Here is a 24,330-nt window from a genome sequence, read left to right as displayed (position 1 = left end):
TACTTGAGATAGTCAAATCATGCCAACAAAACCTACAAAACATTTAACTTTAAATCTGACTCAGAAATTTCTCAGATTTTATTTGTGAGCATTCATATTTTTATCCAGTAAGTCATCATTACAATTTTCTATGTTTTATATATTGCAAGAGAAATACAATGGAGTGGAGCCTACTGCACTTAAGTTTCAGCAGATTTTTTTTAAATTTCAGACCCTCATGTTAACTCCCAGTGCAACATTTTTCTATGTGGTAGGGGTGCTTATAAGACAGTGAGAAACACCAAGTGCAAATCTCTTTCTGGAGTTCCCAAAAGCAGTTCCTGCTGTCTTTATCATTCCATTGTAAGACCTAAAAATATCTGTTTCAAAATACTGCCAGGTTTGTAACTGACTGCCTATCATATTTTTCTACATGTACCAGTAGCCTTCATTTGTACTACATAGCTTAGCTCTAATGGGTCAAACTAACTCCATACTGCTTTGGGTGTCATGGTATGAACACTTTTTGTGCACATAACTATTTTAATATGGATATCTTGCAGAAAGGGTTTTTCATCCAAGTCACAAGGTCATATTAATATGCTTTATGGTATAACATTACCTGTTACCAATGTGAAATACTGTGTAGAGGAAAAAAATGCAGTTGTGGTAAAACTGATATACCAGGGGTTTTTCCTTAGTTAATAACGTCAGTTCTTCTGATATGATCTTTCCCTACTGCATGGAAACTGCATTATCTTATAAATTACATGGAACATAGATGAGAAACATTTACATTTCAAATGTCTTAGTGGCCACTGCATAACGAGTACTTGGGGATATATTCTGGTAGCTGCATGCAGACTTCCATACTCAGCTCCCCACATAGTGAGCAGAGACTCGTTCCTGAGGGACTACCTGTGCACAGCTCCTCATTATAGTTCCCAGAGACATTAAAGGGGATTTTTTGCCCAGGGGAGAGTGACAGGACTGCATCCTCAAGGGGGGCTGTGGTCCTCTCTGGATTACCTCTCACTGGTTGCAATTGCAGATAAAGTTAAATTGCACTACTCTAAAAATACTTTTTGAAAAGTCTGTTTAGAAATACTTTGCAAGCACATGTGAATATGTATTCATCCAAAGAAATATGTGTTAGCTGCACTGCTCATGAAGGATCTTCCTGGATACCTTTATTTTGCAGATAAAATGATAGCCAAGTTCTTACGTGACAGTTACTCTGATCCTTCTGTTTGTGTATTTAAAAGAATGTCAATCAAACGAATGGTCTGCAGAAAGCCTTGGACCTAAACAAGCTCTTCCTACATAATGACTTTGAAAGTGTGTCATTTTGCAGCTTGTATAACCTTTTGGCTGTATCCTACCTGAAGAGCAACATATTGTTGGTGAAGTCAGAAGCACTGGTCAGCCTATTTTGTTTAAAAAAAAAAAAAAAAGTGACTCAACAAGATGTGAATTTTGTTGCCTGTTGTCAGTTTTGAATGTTTCTTTAATACACTGCAAGCCTTGTATCTTCTTGCCCACCAGCCTGCGTGTGATTTCTTCTTGTCTTTTTTTTGTACACAATTTCAAATGTCTACTTTGGTGGTAATATCTGAGCTGGTTATGCACGTTTCCTGCATTAAAAACACTTCTAAACATCATTATATTAGATATGCTGAAGCCTGTCTTTAAATTATATGTTGTCTGTTTCCTTGAGTGCTGTGATGGGCAAGTGAATGAAAACATCATATTTCTTTGTGCAGAATTTTACTATTTTAAGTTACATAACAAGCAGGGAGAGGGGGCAGGGGGACAAAAATATCTGTTTGTTGAAAAATGGTGAACTCTTTTTTAATGACTTAGTCACTCAAAATTGATCTCACTGAAAATATAACACACAGAGACAAGGCTAAGAATGCTTATTGATTAAATATGATTCTCCTGCCACAACAAGACAATTTAAAATCACAATTTAAAGTAGTTTATGAGTGAACCCATTTTGACTATTTGCAGTTTGTCTGTGCTGCTTTGTGGCCTCTGTAAAGAGCCAGACCTGCCTTTTGCAATAAATATTCCTTCCTTTTCCAGCCTGATTCTGAAGTCCATTTCTAACCTGTTAGATTTGGCAGGCTTTATTCCAAAAGCAACTTGTCTGTTCATAAACAATCAAAAAAGCATAAGGCATGTCACAATCAGGAAATTGTTACTATTCTCAGAAAATAAAATTTAACTTTATGTGGGTTCATAGAAAATTATTAGTTTAGTTGGGGTCCATACTTAGATTGAATGTGAGAGCACTCAGAATCCACTAAGGCTGATTAATCTGAGAGGATGTTGCTACATTCCTGCTGATAACTCATAGTACAGAGCTTGCTTACCCTGTTTTTACAGTTGTTCCTCTTTGTAGGAACAAAGTTTTTTTCATAAAAGCAATGAACTTTCAACTGGAAGTGCTGCTGTATTATAACATAGTATTTTAAATCCAAATGCAATAACCCCCAAATTTTTCTTTTTCTATTGCAATTAAACCAACAGTGGAATAATGAGAAAGTAATTAAGCAGTCTGCATACAGTCTATCAGCAAATTTGGTCCCTGAGAGCATACGCTTTGACAACAACAGGAAGAGCTGCCAGCAAATGCACTGCATGATGCTAAGATATTTCATGTGAAGGTGATCCAGGAGCATGAAGTGAAGGAGATGAAGGAAAACTTATTCCTTTCATCATTGTTAGATTACACATGCATGTATACTGCACGAAACATAATGAAAAGCATTGCAGCTCTCTGCTTAGCAGCCAGGGACCCCAAAATGTGGTTTAACTGACTTGTGGTTTAACACAAATTGACCTACTTGCATCTGCACATCAACTCCCAGAGTCTGCTCCAAGCCTCTACCACCTTCTCACTGAATGGTAATAGTGAAAGGCATTGGCTTTTTGTTGAGATGGGTACCCAAAAAACAAACAAACAAACAAAACCCACCAAACAAACAAACAACTTTCCCAGTGGTTTGTGTGTGTGTGTGTGTGTTTGGTGGGGTTTTTTTGTGTGTGTGCATGTGGTTTTGTTTTGTTTTGTTTTTTGTTTTTTTTTTGTTTGTTTGTTTGTTTGGGGTTTTTTGTGGGTTGGGGTTTTTTTGTTTGTGGTTTTTTTTTTTGGGGGGGGGGGGTGGGGGGTTGGGTTTTTTTGCTGCATTATAGGACTGACCTTACTGATTTGCAGTGGGCTGCACTGACTGTTTCTCTCACTTGCAAAAAATTTAGATCCCAGAACCAGACTGCTGGGCACATCTATCCTTGAGTTACATTCATAACATTTTTTTGCTGCCTCTTGAACAAACATGGTGAGAAAAAAAAGAAAAATATTTTCCTTCCCCATAGAATTTCTAGCCCTGGGACATGTAGCAAGTTCAACAAGCAAGTGTACTTGTATCAGGAGGAGTCTGTTGTTCACAGTCACGAGATAATGGCTTGATCAGAAGAAATGGGCCTGGAGAGTAAAGCAGTCCTACGCTGTGTTTGTATTCTTCAGGCTGAGTGTTCCTGAACACAACTGTTGAGAAAAGGGAAGAAGAAATGGGGAAGGGCCTGGATTGCTTAAAAAAAAGGTTTACTGAGAAACTGTGTAGCTACCAAATATATTGTCAATTCTTGCAGGATTTTTTTTTAAGGACTGGGATTTGTGCAAAAGATGAACCTTTCTGCACTATGTTTCTAGAAGTATCTTTCTTACTTAGAAGAGAGTTCAGTCACTGCAATTTGCTGAGGCAGAGTACAGTTTTGGGAAGACAGGATTGGAAAAGAATTGGGCAAGAATTATAATGGATTATAATGCTGGAAACAATGTGTTCAGTGTTTTCTCTTCACAATGCAGATACATACTTTCCCCTGACATACTTATGGAGCTCAAAACTGCAATTATATTCACACAGTTCCAACAGCCACCACATTCCCCATCTCTTCCCAGCTTCAGATGTTACTGATGGCATACATGGAGTTGGCCCTACACCTCTCAATGTAAAGGGTCCCTCTCTCCTTTTTTCCACTTCAGCCTGCAGTGCCTATGTGACCAGACTCTTCATTTCCTGGTCACCACTGATACTGGCAATTTAACGTTAATTGGAAACTGTTTACCACGTCATCCTCTCCTGTTTCTCCTCCCTATTTGTTCTTTTGATGTGCTGCTTTTCCTCATCCACATTCTTTGACTAATTCACCTCTTTACAGATATAACTCCTTGACAATATGGTCACAGAGCTTCAGCTGCTGGTTTCATGTCAACACTTCAGGTTTCCATCACATACCTCCTACCCCTGAAGCTCAATATTTGGTTTCTCACTGCTGCAGTAAGCAGTCATACATACCTGTCTTTCATCAGCTTTCATCAGCTCTGTTTCTCTTGGACCTGCAGTGACTCCCACCTAGACTAATCTCCCCACACATTCAGACTTAGAGGACTCCTCACTCCCTGGTGGTGACATATTTTGAAGCTGTTCCCCATGATAGCACAGAGAAGAACAGCTGAGAAAACTAAAATCTAAGTTTAAAGGAAAAAAAACTTCTGGAAGTTGTATAACTGTTCCTGCAATATGTATGCATCTTGCTGTTGGTTACTGACTTCTGAAATGTCTGAGCTTGCAGTTTTCCTCTGCGCCATTTAAATGATTTGGACCTCTGTGTGACTTGCATCAAGTCATAGTAGGCATTTGATCTGGAAGGAAAACAATTAACATAAATGCATGCCAAAGCAGAAAACCTGTAGTTTATGAAGTTTGTGTCTAAAATTAGCAATTGTAGCAAGCATGGGTTGCTTGGGGTTGAAAAGGATTGTTTTAATGTATTCTCCATCATGGAAAATGGGCTTTCACAATGCAAATGTTCTTTGTATAATCCTCTGATTCATAATTCAATACAGCACTATGATTTTTGCAGTTTGGGTTCTTTCTCTACAGGGTAATATGTAGGCTGCATTTTGAGCAGACATTTTCATAACAAAGAGTGGCATTTGAAAAAGAAATTAATTTTTTAATTAGCTGACACTTTCCATCACTTGGTGTCAAAAGTGCTAAATGCCAGGAAGTTCAAAGCCAGGGTTTATGTTTACCTTTTCGAAGTTGTGATAAAGCGAAGTTGTGATAAAGCAAAATTCTGATAAAGTGAAGGGAGAGTCAGAAGAGAATCACAGGTGCACACTGCCTGCATGATGGAGGGAGTTTGCACCTGCCAGTCAATAGTAGAAAATTGGCCTCATGTATTATTGAGGATACAGAGAGTTGAGCACTCTAAGTGTGCTGTCCCAGAGCTGCCAACACTCTGCATGGCTGACAGTAATTGAGACTATCACGGCTGTAACAGAGGAGGCACGAGATGCAGTTTCTGTGAAGAGCTTTAAAGAGCCTCTGCCCAGCTGCCTTGTCTCAAACAAGTGCATTAGTTCATCATTTTTTGCGAGTGCTAATTTAAATGATCAGTGTACAATACAAAAATGCATAGTGGTGCAAGAGAAGGAAGGAGTTTCTTGGGGCTTCTCCATCTCAACCTGTGTTAAACCCTCTTTCTAGTCTGAATACATGTTTGAAGACACATGACATACATCACTGCAGCTAACTGAGAAGTCCTGAGCTTTCAGCAACCCAGTTCCCATTCTGAAACCCCAGTTCCCTTGCACAGTGTGATTCCAGGGCTGATACTGCATAGTAGCAATTCCCCTTACATCACATATTCATGGAACAAGGCAAGGCCACGTATCTCAAATTCTCCCATCTTAATGATAAGAAATGCGTAAACTCTGATGTTATTTATGAATAATATGTTTTAAAACTAATTTCTTATTCCAAATGTTGGTGATGAAATGCAGTTGACAGGTTTTCTCCTAATTTCAGCCCTATTCAGCTTGTTACCAAAGGCAGATGTTTGGCCATCAAAGAACTACAGACATATAATATTATACTCCATATAATAGACTCTGCTATTATATGAGGAAATAAATTTTCAATCTTAACCCCTAACCAGGGTACTTAAGCCATAAGACACAGATAAGCTGGACAAGTATTTTTGTAAGTCCTGTGACATCAAAATTGAGGAAGTTTGATGGGTGAGCTATTTGATGGTTAAGGAATTGGCTAGATGGCTGCGCCCAAAGTGTTGCAGCCAACAGACAGCTCAATATCAAAACAGAACGGTAGTAAGTGGTGTGGTTGAGGGGTCTGCCCCAGGACCAATACTACTCAATGTCATCATCAATGACATAGAGGATCAAGCATACTCTCAATAAGACAACAAGCTGAGTGGTGTGGTTGATTTGCTGGAGGATAGGGATGCGTATCAGGTTTTCAAAAATCGAGTCTCTTTTGACTGATGGAAGAAGGATATGGCTGTAAAAACATGCATGGTTTACGTTCAGAGTAGAACTGAAAGCATATTCCCACCCAAACCCACAGCTAAAACACTATGAGGGGTCAGGAGGACAAGCAGGTGTCCTAGGTTACAATGTAAGATGTGCCCAAAGTATGTATTCTATCACCATCTACATGAGCTGTTGAAACTAGGTCGGGCAGTGTTTCCCTTGCCCCCTCCCTCCAGACTGTCTTCTGTTAATGGCCCATCAATGCCCTGCTGCATGACTCATAGATAACTCCCTCCAGGAGCTATCTCTGTTTAATAGGCAATCAAGGACCCATATACAAGCCTGATAAAATTATATCAGCCCATTGTGAGATGCTCTGCCCAGGGGGAGGAGCCAAGCATTCCCACCTGGATATAATTTGGGATTTGGGACAGCACAGGCAGCCTTACCCACTGGATTCCCAGAAGACAAGAGCTACCAGACCTTTCTGCAGGATCACTGCTTCAACAAGACCACTTCATCTGGACTGCTACCACCACGGTGTCAGGTTGTATTCTGACTGTCAGTGATCTTCTGTACTATTGCATGTGTTTTATTTTATTTTACCTTTTTTTTTCTCTCCTATTAAATTGTTTTTTCTGACTTGGAGTTTCTCGCTGGTTTTGTCTTCAAGCCAGCACATATATTTTGGTGCCCAACATGGGGCAGGAGGTACTGAGAAAAGTCAGAATTACAATTTTGTAGTGAGGGGAAAAAAAAAAAAAAAACACCCCACACACAAAAAAACAGCTGTTTGCTATGATGCTCAACATGCTTTCATATGTCTTATACCTAGCTCTCTACATTTTCCTGCACATGGGACAGTATTTGCCGGTCTTAATGTTCCTGTGTAGACCAGGGTATGGAACAAAAATTACTTTATTGGTCTATTATTGGTTATAATATGATAACCTCTGAGGCAATGAGCATCATTCGGAATATATTCTCTATTTTGTTTTCTTATCCTAGTCCAGAATGCTACATCTGGGCTCTCAACAATCACACCCAGCCCCTGTGGGGAGGGGTAAAGAATGATTTTTTCCCAGTCTTTTAGGCCTGGCACAGCAGTTTTTGAAAGTATTGAGTTCCCTCTAGCTGCCAAGGACAGCACAATATTGTTGTTAGTTCTGCTTTGTCTTCTCTGCATGGCCTGCACCATGCTCACCATGCTTAGAAATCAAACACTACATGGGGTGGTGCAGCATCTCCTTGAGGAAGAGGGAAAAAGAAACAAATGTAAAACAATGGCATCTGTGTCTACACAAACTGCCACAGAGGAAACAGGAACCGCATCTACGCAGACTGTCACAGAGGAGAAAGGAACAAAAAACAAAGCAACAATATCAGTGTCTACACAAGCTGTCACAGAGGAGAAAGAAACCAAAGGTGCCATCAGCATCTCCACACAAACCGTCACTGAAGCAGAACAACCTAAACCAGTGGCAGTTGCCCCTGTTCAGAAGAAGAAATCAAAGAGCAAATCAGTCCACAGAGCGGCTGATGAGGATGTGGCAGGACCTTCGCACCCAGCAGAAGAGACAGAGCCAGAGATCATCACCCGCTCTCTATCCCTGGGTGAACTGTGTGACCTGCAGAGGGAATTCACCCGCCAGACAAACGAGTCCATCCTAACCTGGCTGCTCCGCATCTGGGACGCTGCAGCCAATGACACCACTCTGGATGGAAGTGAGGCCAGGCAACTGGGATCGCTGTCCCGGGATGTGGTCATTGACCAGGGGATCGGGAGAACCCAACAAACTCTCAGTCTCTGGCGGCGACTGCTAACAAGTGTGAGGGACAGATACCTTTGTAAAGAAGACCTCCAGGTGCACCAAGGAAAATGGAGCACAATGGAACAAGGTACCCGATGCCTGAGGGAATTGGCTGTGCTGGAGATCATTTTCTCAGAAGACGAGAGATTTCCTAAAAGCCCAGATGATGTCCAGTGCACATCGCAGATGTGGTTGAGATTTGCACGGCTTGGACCAGAGATGTACTCCCGTTACCTGGCAATGCTGCAATGGAGGGAAGGTGAGGACAAGGTGGGCGTCTTGGTCAATAAACTAAGAATTTATGGGGATACTGTCACTGCCCCATTTCGTACCCATGTCTCATCTGTGGAAACAAGGCTGGCTGAGCAAGTCTGGAGCTTGACTGAAGAGGGCCATCAGAAACTGGAAAAGGAACTTGAGGAAGAAATTTACCACATCTCGCCAGAACCAACAAGAGTCTCTGCCATTAGGAGCAGGCATCTGCCAGCCAGGGAGAGAGGATACACTCGACGGGGTAACCTCTGGTCTTTTCTTTGGGAGCATGGAGAAGACATGAGGAAGTGGGATGGAAAACCCACCTCCTCCTTAGCAGCCCAGGTACGTGAACTGAAGAGAGAGACACCTAACACAAAGAGCTCATCTAGAGCCAACACTGCTCCAGTCTCTCAGGCACAGAACTCCAGACAGTATAGGAAGGATGATATGACTGATCCTCTTGAAGGGACCTCAGGAACATATTTACAGGAAGAGAGCAACGTGTACCATGACCAGGAATAGGGGGGCCCTGCCTCTAGCCAGGTAGAGGAAAGGGACAATCGGATCTATTGGACTGTGTGGATCTGATGGCCTGGCACATCTGACCCACAAAAATATATGGCTTTGGTTGACACTGGTGCCCAATGTACCCTGATGCCATCAAGGTATGTAGGAACAGAATCCATTTCTATTTCTGGGGTGACAGGAGGGTCCCAGCAGCTGACTGTATTGGAGGCCGAAGTGAGTTTAACTGGGAATGGGTGGCAAAAACACCCCGTCGTGACTGGCCCAGAGGCCCCATGCATCCTTGGCATAGACTATCTCAGAAATGGATATTTCAAAGACCCAAAAGGATATCGTTGGGCTTTTGGGATAACTGCTGAGAGACAGAAGACATCAGACACCTGAATACCTTGCCTGGTCTCTCAGATGACTCCTCTGCTGCGGGACTACTGAGAGTTGAAGAACAACAAGTACCAATCGCCACAGCAACAGTACACTGTCGGCAGAGACTCTGTGATTCCTATCCATGAGATGATTCGTGAACTGGAGAGCCAAGGGGTGGTCAGCAAGGCTCGTTCACCTTTCAACAGCCCTATATGGCCAGTGCGTAATTCCAGTGGAGAATGGAGTCTGACGGTGGATTACCGTGCTCTGAATGAAGTCACCCCACCACTAAGTGCTGCTGTGCCAGACATGTTGGAGCTTCAGTACGAGCTGGAGTCCAAGGCAGCAAAGTGGTATGTGACCATTGATATTGCCAATGCCTTCTCCATTCCTTTGGCAGCAGAGTGCAGGGCCCAGTTTGCCTTCACCCAGAAGGGCGTACAGTACACCTGGAACCGACTGCCCCAGGGGTGGAAACACAGCCCCACCATCTGCCATGGACTGATCCAGACTGCACTGGAAAAGGGTGAGGCTCCTGAACGTCTTCAGTACATCGATGCCATCATTGTATGGGGGAACACAGCAGGGGAAGTCTTCGAGAAAGGAGAGAAGATCATCCAGATTCTGCTGAAATCTGGTTTTACCATTAAGTGAAGTAAGGTTAAGGGACCAGCTCAAGAAATCCAGTTTCTGGAGTCAAGTGGCAAGATGGATGTCGCCAGATCCCCACAGAAGTAATCAACAAGATCACTGCCATGTCTCCACCAACCAACAAGAATGAGACACAAGCTTTCCTAGGTGCCATAGGCTTTTGGAGAATGCACATTCCTGAGTACAGCCAGATTGTGAGCCCTCTCTACCTGGTCACCTGCAAGAAGAATTATTTCCACTGGGGCCCTGAACAGCAACAAGCCTTTGCCCAGATCAAGCAGGAGATCGCTCATGCAGTAGCCCTTGGCCCAGTCAGGACGGGACCAGAGGTGAAGAACGTGCTCTACTCAGCAGCCGGGAACAATGGCCTGTCCTGGAGCCTTTGGCAGAAGGTGCCTGGGGAGACTCGGGGCCGACCACTGGGATTCTGGAGCCGAAGCTACCAAGGGTCTGAAGCCAACTACACTCCAACAGAGAAGGAAATCTTAGCCGCCTATGGAGGAGTTCAAGCTGCCTCAGAATTAATTGGCACTGAAACGCAGCTGCTTTTGGCACCCTGACTACCAGTGCTGGGATGGATGTTCAAGGGAAAGGTTCCTTCCACGCATCATGCCACCGACACCACATGGAGCAAATGGATTGCCCCCATCACACCGCGCACCCGTATTGGAAACCCGAATCGCCCTGGGATTCTGGAAACTATAACTAACTGGCCTGAAGGTGAGACTTTTGGATTATCTGAAGAAGGAGAAGAAGAAGAAGTGACATGTGCCAAGGAAGCCCCACCGTACAACGAGCTACCAGACACTGAAAGACAATATGCCCTCTTCACTGGTGGTTCCTGCCGAATTGTAGGCGCTAACCGGAAATGGAAAGCTGCAGTGTGGAGCCCCACACGACGAGTTGCACAAGCTACTGAAGGACAAGGTGGATCAAGTCAGGTTGCAGAATTTAAAGCCATCCAGCTGGCTTTGGATATTGCCGAACAAGAGAAGTGGCCAAGACTCTATCTCTACACCCACTCGTGGATGGTAGGTAATGCTCTGTGGGGATGGCTGAATCACTGGAAAAAGGCCAATTGGCAGCACAGAGGGAAACCCATCTGGGCTGCTGAGATTTGGCAAGACATCGCCGCCCGAGTAGAGAAGCTGACCGTGAAGGTTCGACACGTGGACGCACATGTGTCCAAGAGTCAGGCTAATGAAGAGCATCACAACAACGAGCAGATGGACAAAGCTGCCACAGTGAAAGTATCACAGGTGGATCTAGACTGGCAGCACAAGGGAGAAGTACTCCTAGCCCGTTGGGCCCATGATGCATCTGGTCATCAGGGGAGAGATGCAACATACCGATGGGCCCGTGACCGAGGGGTGGACCTTACTATGGACAACATCTCACAGGTCATCCACAGCTGTGAGACCTGCGCTGCAATCAAACAGGCCAGGCTGGTAAAGCCTCTGTGGTACGGTGGACGATGGTTGAAGTACAGGTACGGGGAAGCCTGGCAGATTGACTACTTCACCTTTCCCCAAACCCACCAAGGCAAGCGTTATGTGCTGACTATGGTGGAAGCCACCACTGGATGGTTGGAGACCTACCCTGTGCCTCATGCTACTGCTCGGAATACCATCTTAGGCCTTGAAAAGCAGGTCCTGTGGAGACATGGCACCCCTGAGAGAATCGAGTCAGACAATGGGACCCATTTCAAGAATAGCCTTATAAACACCTGGGCTAGAGACCATGGCATTGAATGGATATATCACATCCCTTATCATGCACCAGCTGCCGGGAAAGTTGAACGGTGCAATGGGTTACTTAAGACTACCCTGAAGGTGCTTGGTGGGGGGACTTTCAAAAATAGGGAAGTGAACTTAGCGAAGGCCAGCTGGATGGTCAACACTCGAGGGTCAATCAATCGAGCTGGTCCTGCCCTGTCTGAACCCTTGCACACAGTAGATGGAGATAAAGTCCCTGTGGTACACATGAAAGGCATTTTAGGAAAAACTGTTTGGATTAATCCCACCTCAGGTAAAGGCAGACCCATCCGTGGGATTGTTTTTGCTCAAGAACCTGGTTCCACTTGGTGGGTAATGCAGAAAGATGGGGAAACCCGTTGTGGGCCACAGGGAGACCTAATTTTAAGTGAGAACTGGGTGTAAGGTTTCATTCTGTATATGTGTATGTATAAGCATGTGTATATTTATCTATCTAGCTGTAAGAATGTATTAATTTAGGTATGATGTAGATGGTCATAGAATAAGGGGTGGATTATGTCCTGGGTCACAATGTAAGATGTGCCCAAAGTACGTATTCTATCACCATCTCCATGAGCTGTTGAAATTCGGTTGGGCAGTGTTTCCCTTGCCCCCTCCCTCCAAACTATCTTCTGTTAATGGCCCATCAATGCCCTGCTGCATGACTCATAGATAACTCCCTCTGGGAGCTATCTCTGTTTAATGGGCAATCAAGGACCCATTGCAAGACTGATAAAATGTTATCAGCCCATTGTGAGATGCTCCACCCAGGGGGAGGAGCCAAGCATTCCCACCTGGATATAATTTGGGATTTGGGTCAGCACAGGCAGCCTTACCCACTGGATTCCCAGAGGACAAGAGCTACCAGCCCTTTCTGTGGGAACACTGCTTCAACAAGACCACTTCATCTGGGCGGCTACCACCACCACAGGGTACCAGGTTGTATTCTGACTCTGTCAGTGATCTTTGTACTATTGCATGTGTTTTACTTTATTTTATTTTATTTTACCTTTTTTTTCTCTCCTAATAAATTGTTTTTTCTGACTTGGAGTTTCTCGCTGGTTTTGCCTTTCAAGACAGCACAGCAGGTGACATCAAAGCTTCCCATTCATCAAAGGAAACAGATGGGAAAGCCAATCATATGTTGTAGCTTTTCTAAAATGAAGACCGTGTTTCCATAAAGACTGATAAAACACCTTCAATTTCTCATAAACTGTAGAAGTGTTTGTGGGTCATATTCCCACCTCAGAAAGAAGTCTTACTCTGGTAATAGAGACAATAGCTAAGAGATGTGTTGGTAAAGCCCTGAACACTTGGCAGAAGTTGACCTCTACCAGCAGGGGATGGAGGTCAGCTTCAGCACGGCTGCTGGAAGGCAGATACAGACATGCAGAGCTGTGATTGTGACAACCACAGCTCAGATGACATAAAACTTCCCCTGCTGCAGTTCCTTATTTCAAGTGTTGTGGCATGGCACTTGCCCTAGACAGGAAACCACAGTTTTATTTCCTCTTTAGTATGGGTTGACTCAAGCCCATGATGTGTATTTCCTAAGATGATGCTCTGGTAGACATAAGGCTGTTCAGATGAAGGAAGAAGGATAGTGGATCTAATCAATTAGAGTATCAATCCTCTTGCAGCTGAAGCTCAGTGCAGAAAAAGATCCAGGATTGACTGTTTGAGACACAGCAGGCAGAGAGCGGCGGCAGCCTTGAAGGCTTCTAGTGGGAACAGAAAAATTTGGAAATATAACTAGGAAAAATTTATGCAATTTTTGTTGAGATATTGCAGAAAAAAGAGTACATATGCTCCCCTGCAGGAGAAAAGAAAACAAATGTCTTCTCCCCCTTTGAAAATACTCCAGCCTATAGAGATTTCTTGGGAAGGATACACTTTTGTAAGGTAAGCATAGTTCTCATTCTGCTTTGTAGGCATGTCTCTGCCCCAGTCTCACTAGATAGAAGCCTAGAAGGGACCTGAAAATTTTTCTTTGGAATTGACACTTCCTAGCAACGCATTTGTCTTTTATTTACAGGCCTTTATTCCACAATGCTTTATTCCACAAAATTTGTGACTGGAGGAATTTATAAAAGGAAAATATCTGAAACAACAGCCTGCCTCTTTGTAGTCTATTATGCAAAGCAAGTGTTCTTGCTCTTTCCACCTGGGCAGCCCAGAGTGTAGCCCTCTAGCAGATGCGCAGTGTTTTTCATTGATGTCACTAGCAGTCACTGTAGGCAAACGAGATAATACCAAAGCAACCCTTCACGTCTTGAACCTGGTACTTCTGTGGTACAACATGCAGTTGAAAGGATTTTTTAAAAAATTATTATTATTTGTGATGAAACCAAATCAAACAGCACTCTGGTTCTGGGTAGGACAAGGTTAATTTTTGCAGTAGCTGGGAGTGGTCATGGCCAACACACATGGAGGTTATTCTATATCACTTCCTGCACCCTCTGATGAAGAACTCTTTTCTGGAGAGAAGGGGCTTCTTCCAGTCAGGAAGTTGTGTCAGAGGGACCTGTTGAGAAATAGTGGTGGAATGAGTTGTCTCGTACTGTCTCTTGTTGGAGGGGTTTCTGTTCACCCCTGAACGACTATGGGATCCTGTTAATGTGGCAGAATATGAGACATAAACTTCAGAGAATTAAGGATTTTTAAAAGAGTTAAGATTTTAGTTAGAGATAAGCTTCGCAGAAATTCACTAAAGTAGATAGGTAGGCTTTGCTGAAATTAAAAGTTAGTAATTAACTAAGAGAAATTGGGTTTATTCCATATTAGAATAACTGATTACTTGTCAACTTTGTTTGTTTAGCTGTGTTTATAATGAAGAATATAGAAACTGATAAATGGCTTTCAGGAACATAAGACAATTGTAGGCCTCTTCTGCCCAGAAACCCATTGAATGGTCACGAAGACAGGAAATAGGAGTCCTACCAAGGGTTCATTTATCACATTTGCATTGAAAAGGTAGAAAGGTCAGAACAAGGAAGACTTCTTTACTTCCTCATTTTGGGGACCCCTCCCCATGAAAATGACCTCCGACTGATTTCAAAGAACAAACTACGCATGCTTAATAGCTTTTGAGCTAATTACCATATGAAGCGGGGAATGCGATGTACCAGGGTTATGAATATACATTTGTGTTTTGGGTATTCAATACTTCTGTAAATAAAAGGACTCTGTGATCACCTGTAAATTGCGGTGCGAATTTGGGAGCTATCCCGCACACTGTCCGACACCGTAATAAACATACACTTTCTAACTTTAAACTGGTAGAGAGTTTTTGTCCGTCTCAGTTGAGTATCGATACTAGATCAGTACCCATATTTTCTTTAATAAGTCAAATATTTGAAGGAAAAATGCTGTGGTAGTTCTAGAGAAGAAGGAAGTTCTAGAGTGTGCCTGGACCCTGGCTACTGTTTATTGGACGCTGCCTGCTACTAGACTGCACTCTCAGGGGGAAGAGAAGGAAAGCAGAAAAACAGGCAGTGGGGCCACTCAAACTGGAGGTGAACCACAGGAACAACACAGTGCCAATAGAAGTTGCCCCAATAAAGAAGAAGAAATTCATAGCCAGCTCAGTTCCCTCAGTAGGGGTGGAGAAGAAACAGGGCCCTCAAAAGAGGAGGAAGAGGCAGGGCCAGAGATAATTACTGATCCCTATCCCTGGGTGAGCTGAAATGTGCAAGAATATTTCACCCACCAATCTGACCTGGCTGCTCCAGTGCTGCAATATCACAGCTCACAGTACAAAACTAGATGGCAATGAGGCTGAGCAGCTGGGATCCCTGTGCCAGTTTGTGGGCTTGACAAGGGGGCTGGGAAGAGGACAAGCCCTGGAGATGACACCTGTCAAGTGTGAGAGAAAGGTGCTCTCTCAAGGGTGATCTAGTAGTGCACACAGGCAGGTGTGACACCATGGAGGAAGGTACCCAGTACCTGAGAGATCTGGCTGTGCTGGAGGTAATCTCTAGGGATCCAAATAACGTGCAGTCCCCTGTAGATCCAGATGAAGTCCAGTGTGCACCATCCATGTGACAGAAGTTTGTATGGAGCACATGATGATCACGCACCAACTCATTGGCATTCATGTCCATGAAAGGAGGAGAGCAAAGAAAGTGCTTTAGGTGATTACCTAGCTACAGCAATGTGATGATCGTCTTTTTTTCCTCCCCGCTGATCTGCATCTTGTCTGTGGAAAGACTGTCCAAGACTGTGGACAGACTCAAAAGACTTGAGCAGGTTAGAGAATTGTCCCATGCACCTCCAGTATGGACCTGCTATTGGGAGCAAGTACGCCTCTGTGCTGGCAGCACAGGTATGTGAGTTGAGAGGAAGAAGAACCACCACAGGAAATTCAAGGACAATTGCAGCTCCAGTTTCCAGCGGGCAAGTCTTCAGAAAGAGTAGAAAGTTTGACGTTATTTCCAACCCCCTTGAAGTTCTCCACTTTATATTCACAAGAAGTGAGCAACAAATAATGACCATAATTTGAGGGGCCCTTCCTCCAGCCAGGTGGAGGAAAAGGACTATAGCATCTACTGGACTTTGTGGATCCAGTGGCCTGGCATGTCAGTCCCATAGGACTATCAAGATTTAGTTGACACCAGCACATGATGTACCCTGATGTCATCAAGATATGTAGGGGCAGAATCCATTTCGATTTCTGAGGTGACAGAGGGATCCCAGCATGTGACTGTACTGGAAGGTGAAGTGACCCTGACTGGGAATGAATGGCAAAAGCACTCCATTGTGACTGGCCCAGAGGCCCCATGAATACTTGGCCTAGATTACCTCAGGAGAGGGTATTTCAAGGACCCAAAAATTAGGCTTTTGTGAGAGTTGTAGAGACAGAAGAAGTTAGGCAGCTGAATACCTTACCTGGTCTTTCAGAGGACCCTTCTGCTGTGGGACTGCTGAAGGTAGAATAAGAACATCACTACCACAGCAGTGCACCATTGATAATGCCACACCAGCCAGGACTCTGTGACCCCCCATCCATGAGGTGGGTCCTGAACTGGAGACCCACGGAGTGGTCAGCAAGACTCACTCACCCTTTAACAGCCCTATGTAGCCAGTGTGTAAGCCCAGTGGAGAACAGAGACTGACCGTGGACTATCTTGGCCTGAAGGAAGTCACACCACCACTGAGCGCTGCTGTGACGGACAAACTGGAACTTCAGTATGAACTGAAGTCCAGAACAGCAGAGTGGTGCCAGCACTGACATTGCAAATGTGCTTTTCTCTCTGTCTTCAGTAGCAGAGTGCAGGTCACAGAGGGGGATTTTTTTGTATTGCACTGAATACACCTGGAACCAACTGCCCCAGGGTTGGAAACCCAGGCCCACTTATTTGCCTTGGACTGACCCAGACTGCTCTGGAAAAGCCTAAGGCTCCAGAACACTTGAAATACATTGAAGATGTCATTGTGTTGGACAACACAGCAGAGAAAGGTTTTGAGGAAGGAGAGAAGATAACAGAAATCCTTCTGAATAATTTTGTCATAAACCATAGCAAGGTCAAGGGACATGTCCAGGAAATTCAGTTTCTAGGCAAAAAATGACAAGATGGAGACATCAGATTCCAATGTGGTCAATAAAGTAACAGCTGTGTCCTCACCAATCACCAAGAAGGAAACACAGGCTCTCCTAGGTGCTGTGGGTTTCTGGAAGATGTATATTCCAGAATGCAGTCGGACTATAAAACCTCTTTGTCATGTGACCCAGAAAAATAATGATTTTAAGTGACAAGCTTTTAAACAAATCAGGAGATTTGTTTAAACAAAGCAGGAGATTGTTGATGCAGTAGTCCTGGGGGCAGTCAGGACAGCAAAGATGTGAAAAATGGCTCTGCACTGCAGATGGAGAGAACTGTCTTTCCTGGAGTCTCTGGAAGAATAACTGAGGAGACTACAGGATAAAACCTGGGGTTCTGGAGTAAGGGATACAAATGATCTGAGGCCTACGCTCCAACTAAAAAAGAGATTGACAGCTTCTGAAGGATTTCAAACACCAAAGCACAGCTCCTCCTGGCACCCTGCCAGTGCTGGGCAGGATGTGCAAAGGAAAAGACCCTTTCACACATCATGCCACTGATGCCACGCAGAGTAAGTGGATTGCACCATTTACTCAAACAGGAAATCCTAATCACCCAGGGATCTTTGAAGTCATCATGAACTGGCCCAAAGGTGAAAATTTCAGACTATCATCATCATCACAGGAGGATAAGTCCCTCCATATAATCAGATACCAGGAAAAGAAAAGCAATATGCAATTTTTACTGATGGTTCCTGCCATATTGTAGGGCCACATGGAAAATAGGAAGCTGCTGTATGGAGTTCTACATGGCAAGTCACAGATGTTATGGAACAAGTCAGGTTGTAGAGCTGAAAGCCATCCAGCTGGCTCTCTGTGTGAGAGAAATGGCCAGTGGTCTACTTCTATACTGTCTGACAGGTGGTAGCGAATGTTCTGTGAGGATGGCTAGACCAGGCTGCTGAACTGTGGCAAAACATCACTATCAGGGTAGAGAAGCTATAAAAGCATGTTGTGTATATGCACACCTACCCAGGAGTTGGGCTGCTGAAGAGCATTTCAAGCACAGACAGGTGGATTGGGCTGCCAAGATTAAACTGTCTCAGGTGGACCTGGATTGGCAGCCATAAGGGTGAATTACTGCTGGTCAGTGGGCCCGTGATGCCTCAGGCTATCAGGGAAGAGATGCAGCAATACAGATGGGCTCGTGGTCTAAATATGGGGTGGATTTAACAATGAACACTGTTTCCCAGGTGATCCATAACTGAAACTGCGCTGTGGTCAAGCAGGCCAAGCAGGTACAGCCCCTGCAGTGTGGTGGATGATGGTCAAAGTATAAATATGGGGAGGTTTGGCAGGTTAGTTACCTGCCAAATTAATTAATCACACTCATGCAAATCCACCAAGGCAGGACCTATGTGCTGACAATGGTGTAAAGAAACCACTGGATGGCTGGAGATGTACCCTCTCACCACTGCCCAAAACACCATCTTGGGCCTTGAAAACCACAAAAAGTAAATTTCTCTGTGTCAGTACTCTTAACAACTGGTATAAGCTGAATGTTCACTCTTCGACTGTTGTATTTTCACTTCTGCAACATTCAAGATTGGCAAATTTCCAGCATAAGTAAGAGAGTTCTTCCAAAAGACTAATGAAATTTGCACTGAAAGAGCTCTGCAACAGGATCTCAACCTCTTAGCTCTTCCTCCTTTTGTTCCCTTTCCAGCCAGCAGTATCTTTGAGTGTGAATGGTAACCACTTCCTGACGTTGTTGAAAATCATCAAAATAGTCTAATTTCCCTTTTAAAAAATGTATATTATCATCAGCTATAGGGAGATAGATGTACTGTTTCTTAATACTTCTAATTATTTTTGAAGCAATTTAATTGTGGTCTCCAAAAACTGTTTCACAGATATCCCTGTAGATACTGTTACTGGAGTTCTGCAGCTTTACTGTTTCATCTCTTCTGCAGGGAGTTCATTACCTGACTGATGGACAGTCTACTGAGTTCATTCATTTTTTTAAAAAGGCATTTTTCATTTACTCAGATGCTTAAAATAAGGTATTAGTATTTATTGATAACCTGACTTAAACCAGCTTCTCAGACTAATCAGAAACCTTTATTTTTTTCCCTTCAAGATTACAAGGTTTTGTTGATAAATAAGGTGCACTTCCCTATCTTTATCTGAATATGAGTACAGAGATAAATATTTTCCAAAGTTACTTGGGAGTAACTGTTTTCCTAAAAAAGCATTCTTTTACATCCTAATAGATATGGTAAATTTAGGAATTTCTAAGGCTCTTTATATATAACAGTTGGATGATTGTAATTATTCTATATGCATTTAACAGATCGAAAATGGACTTATTTGACAGATTTTCAGGTCTATTCATTTGGGAAAAGTAACTGATCTTGAAATGACCACCCAGGAAAGTCTGTACTTACCCAAAAATAAGTTGGAGATGGATCCCTTTGAATTTACTGGGCACTCTTGACAACACAGGAGCATGGCACTGGGCTAATGCAAAAAGGCTCAGTGTGGGCCTGGGACAAAGGGGCTGACTGTCATAGAATCATGGAATACTTTAGGTTGGAAAAGACTTCTAAGATCATCAAGTCTAACCCTTAACTCAGCACTTCCAAGCCCACCACTAAACCATGTCATTAAGTCCACATCTGCTCATCCTTTAAATCCCTCCAGGAATGGTGACCTCACCACTGCCCTAGGTAGCCTGTATCAGGGCTTGACAACCCCTTCTGTGAGGGTATTTTTCCTGATATCCATGTACACCTTTTCCTGGTATCTGGTACAACTTGAAGCTGTTTCATCTTGTCCTGTCACTTCTTATTTGGAAGAGGAGATTGACGCCCACTGAAGTTGAGAGAGATGTAACAACTGACACTCCATGCTCATGCAGCAACAGACAAACTTCAAGTGCTTTCAAAACTCTTTATATAGTTTTGAAAGTCCGCATGACTAGTCCTGACTGGCTGAATTAATTGCCACCTGGCCAACTGGCCAATAGCTGCCCATGCCCCCAATGGCTTTGACCTGCTCCCCAACAGCCTAGACTGGTTAAGTTATATAACTGAGGTAGTTAAAAAATTAGGTATATTTCAGTTATAAAATTATAATAAGGGTTATTTATAATATGAAGCCTCCAAGCCAGCTGTTAGGCACCACAGTTCCCTCTTTTTGTTTTAAAATACAAAGGCATTGTCTGTCATTCTCTTCAGGGCTCTTGCAGACAGGATGACAAGCATGGCACAATGTATGGAACAATCATGATGACACAAATAAAAAGCCTAGGTCGAATGAGATTCTTCACCCAACTGGACATGTCTGGGAGCCATCAAGCACAGCTTCACAGGTGGTATGCCACATACTATTCAAATCTATAACCAATTACAACAAACATCTAACTTATTTACAAACAGTTAAACTTCAAAAACTACCGTGGGTGATGCTTTGCTCTTTTGTTTCCACTAAAAAGTACATATCCATGTGCTTAGTCCTGTGCCCAAAGTGTCTGTCTCTGAAGATTAAGTGAAGTTACAGATAGAGGTAGACTTTCATTCCACGGGTCTCATATCTTACACTGGTGCAAAGTGTTGCACCAGTTACTGGTAAATGACATCTGCTGCGGGGCTGTCAGGGAGGCACTGCTGAATGTGATCCTGAACAAGGCATAGAGCAGGATGCATACACCAAGCAGACACCCATTGGATGCCAACATCCATGGAAATACAGGTGTACTCGTATCCCCAAGTAAAAAGGTCCCAGGGACCTTCCCATTTATTGGCAAGGAGGTCCTTTACCAATACCATGGGCTTGGGGGACTGAACATCACTAGAAGATTGCAACAATAAGAAATTATTTAAAATAACAGGATTCTGAGAATTTGTGTGTACTGTCAGATGGTCACTTTATTGTGCAGGGTTTCACCACACATTCCCCCCTTTTGTTTTTCAAGCATGTGCTTTAAAGTGCCACGGGCACGCTTGACAACAACTTATCCCGTAGGGGAACGAGGAGTACCTGTGTGGTGAAACACACCCCAGAGTTGTAAAAAGTGCCAAGTACTCTGAAATCTATGCAGGACCATTATTGGGGTTTTTTTTGTATGGGGAATGCCTAGAGCAGCAAAGGCTAAGCGTCAATGTGCGATGGCATTGCGGCTTCTTTCCCCTGTGTGGACTGAGGCCCATATGGCTGACAAAAAGGTGTCCACAGAAACATATCCTTCAAGCATCCAAATTCTGAGATGTGTGACTGCCAGACTTGCAAGGCTTGCAGACCACTGGGGTTTACCCCCATCTGCATTGGTGTAGCATGGCCTTGATAGTCAGGACAGGAGTAGACAATGTTGCGTGCCTCTGTGTTTGTCAGTAAGAATTACCTTTGTAATGCTCCAATACCTTGATGAAAAAAAGGGTGTGATGCTCTTGCCTATGTCAGCATGTCTGGTTATGGTGCTGTCCAGGCAGGGCTAGTTGACCAATCGGCCCAAGCATTATATTTGCTATAAAACCTACCAAATTGGTATGACTCATGCAGGAGAAACCACATCTCAGATTGTGGGGTGCCCATGGAACATCGGCATTTGGTGCCAGAACCTCTGACCTGTATTTGCAGAGATTTGGAGAATGTCCTCTTTAATCTCCTCCCTGAGTCTCTTGTGGTTCTCCTCTACCTTGTCTTCTAATTTCCACATACATGTTTCCAGAGCTGCAATTCTTGCATGTGTTAGACCATGCACGGCATCTTGCATGTGTTCGGAGCTTTTTGCCATATCCAGCGCAGTCTTCTCCATACCATCCTATTTCATTATTGCTAAAGCAGGAGAGTATTCTTGTGGCTGAAGTTGTACAAGTTTTCGCCACATCATGGGTGTGCATGGTACCAAGCTGGGGTTCCTAGTGTTTAGGTCATCTGAGGAGACAATCTCCGCCACACATAATCAAGCACAAATTTTTTCCACTTTCTTGACCCCCACATTGGGCACCGATTAAAATGTATTTCTCCTAGTTTAGGGCAAATTTGTGAGAGAGCCCCTGAATGGGGTCCCTCTGGGAAGCAAATCCAAACAGCCCCTCCCTGCAAAGTCTGGAAAAGAACTTCCTTGGAGAAAAGTGGAAAAAACTATTTATTTAACAAACAAAATGCCCACAAGCATAAAGAATGAATAATATGAAACAATAAAGCCTCTCATTGCTCTGAGGTGGGATGGTAAATTCAGAAAGTCCTTGCTGTGGGTAGCTCAGCTCCCTCAGTCTTTTATCAGTTCCTTTGTGCTGGAAAAATGCCATCCTGGGACACAGGGGCACAGGTGTGAAATCTGGGTATCTCTCTCAGACAAGCACAGCTCAGGAGCAGGAATGCAGAGGAGTGAATGCTGTTTTCAAAATAAACTCCACACATCTTTCCCCCCCTTCACTCTCAGAACTAGCCTCACAGCATTGACTCTCTCCAGGATCCTGTTTCACACCCCTTAAGGCTAATCCTCCATGATGATCCACCCCTTACCCACTAATCCCCTCTTTTATCTCACTCATCCTTATTGGATATAGCTGTTACTCATCAGGGGCAAGGCTGTATTGGTTAATTAACACAGCTGTTACTTATCAGGGGTTACTTAGGTAACAGTAAAGGTACAGAACTTAACATACAGCAGAAACAGAACAGACGACTGGGGATATGAGCGTCAAAAAGTCATCCCAGGACACCTGCCCACTAAGAGGTTGTCCATTAAGATGAAACTTGGACCTGCACATCTTGGCACAATGACTGGGCTTCCCACATCGGTTACAGTTTCCCATAGTAGTCACCATTCTGTGTCATTGGTGTGTCCTCAGTGAGTTAGTTGGTCTTGTGGAGACAATCTGCTCTGATGTGGCCTTGTTGTCCACATCCTTAACACTGACGTGACAACCCACAGCAGCCGCCAAAGTGACAGCTAACAAAGCCATATGATATTAATCAGTCCCAACTTTTGCACACACATCAATTAACTCATTTAAGGATGGATTTTCTTTTGGTAAGAAATCTGTAGCTCTTTTGCAGTCCCTATTTGCATTATCCCATGCCAATTGTAGTATTAATTGACTTCTTGCATCCTTAGTTATTATTTGCTTATCCATGGCATCTCTTAACTTCTCTGTGAATTTTATGTATGGTTTCTTAGAACCCTGTTTGATTGTGGAATACCTCTGAGTCAGTGTTGCCATGTCTGCAACCTTCATCAGGACTTGTATTCCGAAGTCTTTAGTATGTGCCAATATTAAACTATGTAGGAGGGCCTGTAATTGTGCAGTTTCAACAGGAGGCAGTCACATAAGTCGAGAAACTCCCACCCCAAAATGGGGATCTTGCTGCGAGATCCCTAAATCCTGGAGCCCCTGGTCCTCTGCATATCATCGCCAGGTGGACTCAAACATCATATACTGGATTGGGGTATGTAATAAATACGATAAACCAAATTCAGTAAATCAAAATTTAGAATTTTATTTTGAGACAAAATAACAGTCTCCGATAGCCACAATTAAAAGGACAGCGTCGAACCCCGGGGTTTTGGTGCTGGGTGAACAGGGTAACACACTCTGTCAGTCTGTCACCCCCTCAGTTCACATTTTGGTCTGGGGCTGCCGATTTTTATACACTGGTTCGCTGGGAGAAAATCAGGACCCTAAGGCTCCCCCTTCCGAGGCAGCTTCATTAGATATTCATGTTCGGGTTCTGGTGCAGTTGAATGGATTTGCGCTGGAGAACAATGTCGTGATTGCTGTGTCCGGGGACAGCGTAGAGATGTTGATGTCGGGTGGGGACGGATAAGATATCCATCTGATGTAATCATTCGGTCCTCCGGGTTCTCCATCTCCCTTTTCCGTCCTTTTGTGTTCTCCTCTAACAATTCCCGGCAGCAGTTTCCTCGTGTCCCTTTTCGTGTAATTCTTGGCATAGTTTTCTCATGTCCCTCCCGTGCAATCTTTAGCAAAAGAATTCCTTTTGCCCCTCTCCGTGCTGTTTCAGTCCCAGTTAACCCGTTGTATACTCGATTAGAAATAAAACTTAAAGTTTACAGAGAATGAATTACATATTATAACA

The 24,330-nt window shown here is 43.7% G+C and overlaps 1 protein-coding gene across 1 annotated transcript in view; it reads left to right on the top strand.

The window, feature by feature from the left end:
* MCTP1 (multiple C2 and transmembrane domain containing 1) overlaps window positions 1-1,643 on the top strand; it is a 220,173-nt gene extending 218,530 nt beyond the window's left edge. The window contains 1 exon segment of the mRNA XM_040090995.1: window positions 1-1,643. This exon segment is cut by the window's left edge and continues 360 nt beyond it. The gene's annotated coding sequence lies outside the window, so the exon portion shown is untranslated.
* The last annotated feature ends 22,687 nt before the right edge of the window (window positions 1,644-24,330 follow it).

Source organism: Hirundo rustica, chromosome Z (assembly GCF_015227805.2).
Source record: "Hirundo rustica isolate bHirRus1 chromosome Z, bHirRus1.pri.v3, whole genome shotgun sequence".
Classification (NCBI taxonomy): domain Eukaryota; kingdom Metazoa; phylum Chordata; class Aves; order Passeriformes; family Hirundinidae; genus Hirundo; species Hirundo rustica.
Note: the sequence above shows the minus strand (reverse complement) of the source record. Positions and strands in the feature narration are given on the sequence as shown.